Source organism: Neopsephotus bourkii, unplaced genomic scaffold (genome assembly GCF_033783945.1).
Source record: "Neopsephotus bourkii isolate Nb327-2 ecotype Australia unplaced genomic scaffold, CSIRO-AGI_Nbou_v1 NB_1768, whole genome shotgun sequence".
Lineage (NCBI taxonomy): Eukaryota > Metazoa > Chordata > Aves > Psittaciformes > Psittacidae > Neopsephotus > Neopsephotus bourkii.
In genome coordinates, this window is record NW_026902242.1 from 11,242,501 (window position 1) to 11,250,536 (window position 8,036).

Below are 8,036 nucleotides of genomic sequence, written 5' to 3' on the forward strand. Positions count from 1 at the left end.
CCCAGGAATGGGGATGTGGAGAAGGGAACTGTCTCGAAAGCCAGATGCTGGGTTTGCAGGGAAGGTGTGAGCACTGTGGGTCTGCTTATTCATCGTGCCCAGGTGTGGGGTGATTGAAAAGGTGAGGAAGTACAGTTAAAGAAAAAATATTCCCGGAGAAGGGAAGCTGGAAAGTGGGGTGGGAAAGCTGCTGGGGCTGGAGGAGGTGGCTCTGCAGCTGCTGCACGTCTGGAGATGCTGTGGGCTATTAGACATCCGGGCAGCCCTGGAGAAGGGCCAGCTCTGCTGCTAGCTGAGGGTGGACATTAAACAAGCTTAATGCTGTTGTTTCACCAGGAGAGATGTTTTAATCTGAAGCTAGCAGCAAAGAAGGTATAGACAGTCCAAGCTCCAGTTCAACCTGGACCATGACAGTGAGCTCCCAGACAGCACATTGCAGGGCTCCCTAGGGAGCAGCTGGAAGGATCACCAAACCATGGTCCACAGAATCACAGACTGGTTTGGACTGGAAAGGACCTTAAAACTCATCCAGTTCCAACCCACTGCCATGGGCAGAGACACCTTCCACTAGAGCAGGTTGCTCCAAGCCCCACCTAACCTGGCCTTGAACACTGCCAGGGATGAGGCAGCCACAGCTTCCCTGGCAGTAGCTCCAGCCACTACCATGAGGTCTGCAAGCTCAGGCTCCCAAGCACAAAAATTCAGGAGCTCCTCTGTCAAGAGCTCTGGTACAAACAGTAAATGGGGCCTATTTTGTGCAGATGATTTAACAAGGACTGCTTGGGTGAGGGAACAGATTTGTCTCAGACCTCTTCTTTTTCAGAAGAACAAGTGCAGAAGCTTAGACTGGACCTTGTGGCTGGAAAGGGTGCCTAGGCCTGAGAGCCTCTGGTCTGTGATTTCTGTCTTTAGGGAATGCTGTGACACTCCTTTGCCCCAGCTCATGTTACTGGATCCACTTCGGACGTATGGTGGTTTCATTACTTGGTGCCATGATGCCTGCTGTCCTTGACCCCACTATCCTCACTCAGTTGGTGCCTGTATGTATGCTTTAATGTTCTAAAGCTGTGTTGGTCGCCAAGAGCTGGTCCATCCCCTGAGCAGTGCCTGGCTCCTGCAGGAGGCACCAGTCAAGTTTGGATGCATTCTCCCATTAGACCCGCCAGCTCTGTGTCTGGCTCCTCCAAATAGTTGGCGTTTGGAGCATGGGAGGCAGCCTGAGCTCACTTCAACAGCTGGTGCCAGCCGGTTCCTCAAGGATTGGTGCCAGCAGCAGGAGGAGCATGCCAGGGCCTTGCTTATCAAAGAGACCAGCATCCATTCCATGGCTGCCACCGAGGGACAAAGGGAAAAGCAGAAGAGCAAGTCCCTCTTGACATGGCACCTTGTGGGAAAGACAGGCATGTGCCATTTAGAAGAGGATGCAAGCTGGAGGATGAAGAGATGACCTTAGTGAGCGGCCTTCCCTCCTTGCTTCCATTTCCTGGCTGGTGGGCAGTGTGTGATACCTGCCTTTGGGAAGCACTTGAGGCTTATAAATGGAAAATAGATCACAGAGGTGAAGCAGCAGTGCTTACTTTGGGGTCTGCCTTTGGCTCCTTCCTCGCTTTCTAGAAGCGGTTCTTGTGGGGACACCTAAGGTGTTCCTGGTGCTCACCATCCCTTGCAAGCCAGGGCCCTCCTTCTTCCACAGGTTGCTAGGCTGCCTCCTATTAAGAGCTGTGACCAGCAGCTCTCCCATGTAATTCTCTTCCTCCCACTGGAAAACTTGTGTCCTTTAAATAAATATTTAATACATCTCATTCTTGTCTCCTGTGCTGCTTGTGTTCATTACTGAAGGTGAGGTCAGAGTTCTCTGAGGAGGACATGGTGAGATAGAGAGTGAACCCCTCATCCCATGGGAATTTCTGTTCCTAAGAAAGTTTTCTGTACAGATGTGCTTGAAACCAGTGTGAGAAACAGAGCCCTGAGCAACAACCTTTTCCCAACATCGCTGGTACACACTGGGCAGGGCTCCGTGGCTGTACTGGGGGACAGACAGAGCTCATGAGTTTGACTGTATTTAGTGGGAAATCAAAGGGGAGTGCAGGAAGAAAGGTTTGACCTGATCATGAATCAAGATGCAAATGCAAGTGGGGATCCTGCTTTAAAGCCCATGCAAGCATCTCACTGGCAATACTTATTCTTACCACAATCAGTTAATATGAGGCACATGAACACAGCACGCTGCAAGCATGGGAGAGGGCTTTGACCCCATAGCTTCTCCAACTAGTTAGCACCTATGGTGCTGAAAACGTGTAAGAGGATCGGGGGGCTCCCAGCATTCCTCCAGTGTTACCTCTAATGCAGTCTAATGTGTTATCAGAGGTCCTCAGTGATGTTTGATCTCCTGTTCTCTCATGCCTGGGCTTTCCTACCTGCCAGCTCTTGGATAACCTGCTGCCCAGCAGCATGGCTGACTGAGGAGAGTCTCCCAGATCTTCCTTGAAGGTTTCCACCTTCCACATTCAGCAGAAACCTTCAAGGAAGAACTGGGAGAGTTGCTCCTCCCTGATCACCCATGCTGCTGGGTTTTAAAGAAAGGGGTCAATCCTGCACTTTGCACTTTCCAGGTAAGTGCTGATCCATGGGATTTCACAGGGGGTGAGCAGGTACATGCAGATGTATTTTATGGTCCAAAGCAGTCTGCTTGGAGGAGGGCAGCTAGATTGATGTCCCCAGGGATCAAGGGAGAGAGATCCTTTATATCCTATTGGGCGGCACCAGGGAGGCAGGAAGGACTGGAGTCTCTTCAAGATGGGCTTTCCTGGGACATAACTCTAATGAGAGGTCACATACGAGGCTCTTATAGTGAGATTAAGGGTTTTGCCCATATAGAAACCACAGTGGCCTGTGAGTTTGGGGGGTGTGGGGGAGGAGCAGGCCTTGGAAGAGCAGCAATCCCAAATAACCTGTGGCAATTAATTTTGTTTAGTTAAGTTCTGTTCGTAGAAGTCATCTTGATGGGGCAGAGCAGCCCTAGTGTCTTTATTGCAGGATGACACCATTGATATGTGTGCCACATGAAACCCCAGGAAAACACTGCAAAATTAGGTGCTAAGTCTGTTAAAGCCATCATTTTGAGATAAAAATTCATATTTTCTGTAATGCAGCCACAAGAAGTTCCATAGTCGTGTTTGTCACTGCCTAGTCATGATTGCTTCTCAAATGAGTTGTCATACCATGCATAATAACTGTTAGTAATTATTGTTCCGTTCTCTCCTTTTAAATTTAGTGATAAGTGGTCAACAAGGTTTTACATAATATTCTAGGTAATCCAGGAAAGGATTCCTCATCATTTTGTTTACTGGCTGCTTAGACATTGCTGGTTGGTCAGTGAAGCCTCTTCTGCTTAGGGTAGCACTGGCGCTGTTGTACCAGTGATATTTGCCAAGTCCAGTGGGGTGGATGCTGCTGAGGAGGATACAAAAAGGTAAGGTCAAGCCTTCTCCACTGTGGCTGCAAGTAGCTCCTCTGTGGGGAAAGGGGTTCTTATCACAGAGGTTGCTATTTGGCTTTGTTTGTCTTGGTTCTATTATGCAGGCAGTTCTTCTCTCTGGCAAACCCCTCCAAACCTGAAGTAGCCAAGAACTGAGCTGTTAAAAGAAATATCAAAATAAAATATTTCTGATAGATTTCATAAAGGATGAGTTATAGCAAGGAAAAACCAAATATTTTGGATGTAAATATATTGCACTGCATTCTTCAACCCAATAATGTATTTTTATTTATCTGAAAAGATTTAAGATAGCCCAAACTCTTTGGATGGCATGTAGAAAGCATTCCAGTATGACAGCAGCTTAAATTGATTACCTTGCTGAGGGAGGGGGAAAAAAAAATAGCTTTATTTAAATCAACTTTAAAGCTTTATTTTAAAGGGTGGATATTGGTAGCTGGAGAATAGGCTCTGCTTTCCCCTCATATTGCAGCTGGGCGGCAATAGCCAGCCTTCACTTATTTATTTATTTCCTGCACAGAGGGGAGGAAAATATAGGTTCATGAATCAATCTAGATAATGGGGAAGGCTGGATGTAATAAATAATACAGTAACAACCCTAAACTAATGAGCTGTTGCTAAGGTACATTTCACAGGCTCATCCTCTATATAAAAAGTCACTAATAATCCCTTGGTGTAATCAGATGATAAAGCTTTGCCATAAGGCAACACCTGTGCAATTAAAGCCGTGGATTCTTTTGCACGTTTCATTAATTTCAGGATTTTGTAAAAGCACAATGACTACACTAATAATCTAGTCTACTTGACTCCATGTCTACTGGAAACAGGGTGTCTAATTAGGTAAAGGTAATTAATTAGAGATAAATGGAGCTAATCAGACTCAGTTAACACTAATTCTCTGAATTAAGACATTTTGGGACACCTACTATTCCACTGGCTTTGATGTTTCCCAACAAACACTGGCTTGGAAAGGAGTCAGAAACCATTACATTTGTTCTTCTGGAGGTTGTTGGCCTGACTGTGCAGCATCACCGGCCCCAGCAATCTTGCTGGGAATCAGCAGGGCTCCGAGCTGTGCTTACTCCCGTGTGTTTGTCCACTGGGATATGCTGGTGTCTGGAATGACCACAGTAACTGTGGTCAGCATTCCGGGTAACTGTGAACAGCATTCCGGGTGCAGAATGCAGTGTCTTCTTCACAGAGAAGCATCAAAGTTAAAAAGTTAAGGCAAATTTGAAAGAAATCTGTTATTTAGTGAAAGGATCGTCATTTCACAGGTGGTCTGTGCATGTGGAACTCTTTGGAGGCCATGGGCCTGTTCTGGTGAGGAATCAGATGCTGTTCATCTTGCTTAGGTAATCAATTATATTGGATTCAGGTGCCAGCACATTCAAAACCAGCAGCACTACTGGGCAGGCAGGGGGGAGTAAAAGTGTGGGGGAAAGGAAATAAGAGGTTCAGTTGATCTGACATTGTGGAATTCCTGCCTGCCTCTATTGCTAGCTTTGTGTTAGAACAGTCTTGTTTTGCCTTTTTCCCATGTAATTGTTTCTTTCTGATGTGAGTTACTGTGTAGCAGTGATGGCAGATGTGGTGGAAAGATGCTGTGACTGGTATATGCTTATACTGAAATGACAGTGTCACCACCACCAGCTCTGTTAGTGTTTGGGGATGAGACCATGCTGGGTATAAGGAGCGAGCACATTTTAGAAGGTATTGCCTCTTGTCTCTGCATGATGTTAAATCTCAAAGCAAGATGATTTATCCTCCCCTATGGATGGTCTGCTTATTTCAGCTGTAAAGCACGGCTGATGGAGAGTTCTTCATCTATCGCTTGAATGCTGAGAAGTGTGGGATGCGCTCTTCCCTCCCACATCTAAAGAGGAGCAGACACCTCTTTTTAAACTTGTATTTCTATAACACCTAGGCTGATGGTGCGCAGTGTGGTACATAAATAACAAGAGTGAGCCAGGAATGAGCCCTTGTAGGCTGAGCTATAGCCTGAGGTAAGTCTCCATGAGCTGAGCTACACTATCCTCACTAGAGGAGATGAAATAGAAGTGTCTGAGTACTTTTATTGCCAGACACTTTCTGGATTGACCTTTCAATAACTTGTTAAACTACAGAAAACATTTCTCTTTTCTAGATGTAAAAAACATGCTGGGTCATGCAGCCCACAAATGCACCTCTGGATACTTTGGTCAGAGCTTGGTGGCTTTGGGCTTTCAGGAGCAGGTGGGACCTAGACTGCACTGTTTGAAATAACTTGTGTTTCCAAGGATGGATAAACCCTGGCTAGCAGTTGCAGAGAGTTCTGGGTGAAAGGAACCACTGCAGCCAAACCCTCTAGGGAAAGAAAAGGAGTGTGGGAGTGTGTCCTCTGTACTCCATGGAGACAAACTGCTTGTGACTCCTGGTTTGGCTGGGCAGACCCCAGAATGAGGGCAGCCACTGCTACCCCCAAGCCTTTGGGCTGCAGAGCAGTCATGTAAGTGGGAGTCCAACCCTGATTTGCTCCCAGTAATTTAACCTCTCTTGTGTTATTGAGGTTACAAGTCTTCAATCATATGTATATAGGAAGTCCAAGGGAGTTTCACACTCCAGCACATCAGGTTTCAGCTCTATTTGCTAGTACTATCCTCTGATGCACTTGCCCTTTTGAGCACAACCCTGTTTGTTGTCCAGGCTTCATACGCTTTGAGGATGTCCAGTTAACTGTGCAGTGAAGGCAAGAGATGTCTACAGGGCTCACTCAGCTGCCAAAGCCCTGTTTGGGCTGACCACTGTGCATGTGCAGTGATGAGTACCTCTCCAGTGGGAGGGTGAGCTGAGCCTCCTGGGTGCATGGGAGCTCTGGGTATGGCAGAGTCACTACGTTTTGCAAGTCATAGTTGCTCATTAGTGTAACTCAGGTGGTAGCAGTCAATCCAGAGGCTGAATGAACTTTTGAATTGACGGCTCAGATGACAGCAGCTTTCTTTGGGGAAACCGCCAAATGTCCCAGAAGAGGCAGTTTGTTTGAGGAATGAAATCCATCTTCTCCTTTGCGTGTTCTCCTCTTAGTGTCTTTGTGCGAAAAGGTGAAAATGTTGAAGCTCCTGTTGTGTTTCCTGGATGACAGAGCTGCCAAGATTCACCATCCCCCAGTCTGACACCCCTTGTCTCATTCAGGGATGGATCAACACCTGCTGGTCTTGGATATCATTATAGAGCCACTGGATATCCATGAACTCGTCCAGGCAAGTTCTTGGATAAAGCATGGGATTCATCTCACCTAACTGTGTCAGCTGCATCCAGGCTTGCTTTCTAGGCTCCCTCCACTTGGAGAGAAATGGGCACCAGCATGGAGACTCTGACCCTTTTGGGGTTTCTCACTGAAGTCATGGCTCCGTTCCATAGAGCCTGTATTCCCCGCTGGAAGCTAAAGGTGCCTGAGTGACCTCAGTGTCTGCCTGCAAGTCCAGCCGAGGGAGACCATCCATGCTGGAGTCTTGAGCAGGTTTGTAGGGTCAGGGGACTGTGGGGTGTGTGTGAGGGTGTTGAAATCAACTGAAAATGAGAGGAAAAGATGAGCTGTTTGTGGAATTTGGACATCTCTGCTGTCTGCTTTGTGTTTGCTGCAGTTTGCTCCATTTCTGTTTGGTTTTGGGTTTGTTTCTTTTAGATGGGAAGGAGGATTTTATAGTGTTCCTGTATTCAAATTGTAATCTTGTTAATTTTAAACGTTAAACAAATATTTAAATTACCCAAATGAAAAGGGAAGAAAACTCCTTAGTAATAACCTTCATCCACTCTCCTCCATTTTTCATTGCATCCTTCCCTCTTGGCCTTTGACTGCTGTTTACCAGAGCTGCATCAAAGCAGGTTCTCTCCACGCTCTGGGCTATGACACAGCCGTTAATCCAGCATCTTGTCAGCCACTGGAGTTTTTAAACTAGCTTCAGTGTTTGTGCCAGGAATTGAACCCCTGTTCTTAAAAGCAGGGGTCAGTTCCCTGCTCTCCCATGGTATGTGGGACCTTCCTGAGCAGCTGCTGACCAGATGTGCTTTCTATTCACACATGACCATTTGCTGTAAATACCAGATATTTAAACTGAATGCTGCGATAAAGCTATGGGTTGTGCTGTTTGTGCAATATTAGAGGCCTGTATGGAATGAGATTTGTCTAGAGCAGCTCATTTCATGACGACCTCTGCATTACCTTCCTAGAAGGCTATTCAAAGTGTTGCTCAGTCTGCAGTTTAACTGCACCACGATAAGAAAATACTTAATACTTTAAAGAGGGAGTTCTAAAATTTAATAGTTTATTTTATTATTACTCTTTTGAATATAATTAACTAGGGATGCATTTCAGACTGTGTGCTCCCTGCTGCTGAAATGTGTTTTTATGTTCCACTCTGGGGGAAGAAGAAGTCTGTCAGACCATGGGCCTCTCCCTTGATGCACATTATTAGAGTCTTTTTAGAGACAAGCAAGCAATTTTGCTGTCATTGGACTTGTTCAAATAGAGGGTGTTTATCTATGCAGTCCTCCGGGGAAG

At 46.2% G+C, this 8,036-nt stretch overlaps 1 long non-coding RNA gene across 1 annotated transcript in view; it reads left to right on the forward strand.

Moving 5' to 3' along the window:
* Nucleotides 1–1,716, forward strand: part of LOC133226035 (uncharacterized) — an 8,032-nt gene extending 6,316 nt beyond the window's left edge. The window contains exon 3 of the long non-coding RNA XR_009729368.1: nucleotides 1–1,716. This exon is cut by the window's left edge and continues 229 nt beyond it. This is a non-coding gene — a long non-coding RNA (uncharacterized LOC133226035).
* The last annotated feature ends 6,320 nt before the right edge of the window (nucleotides 1,717–8,036 follow it).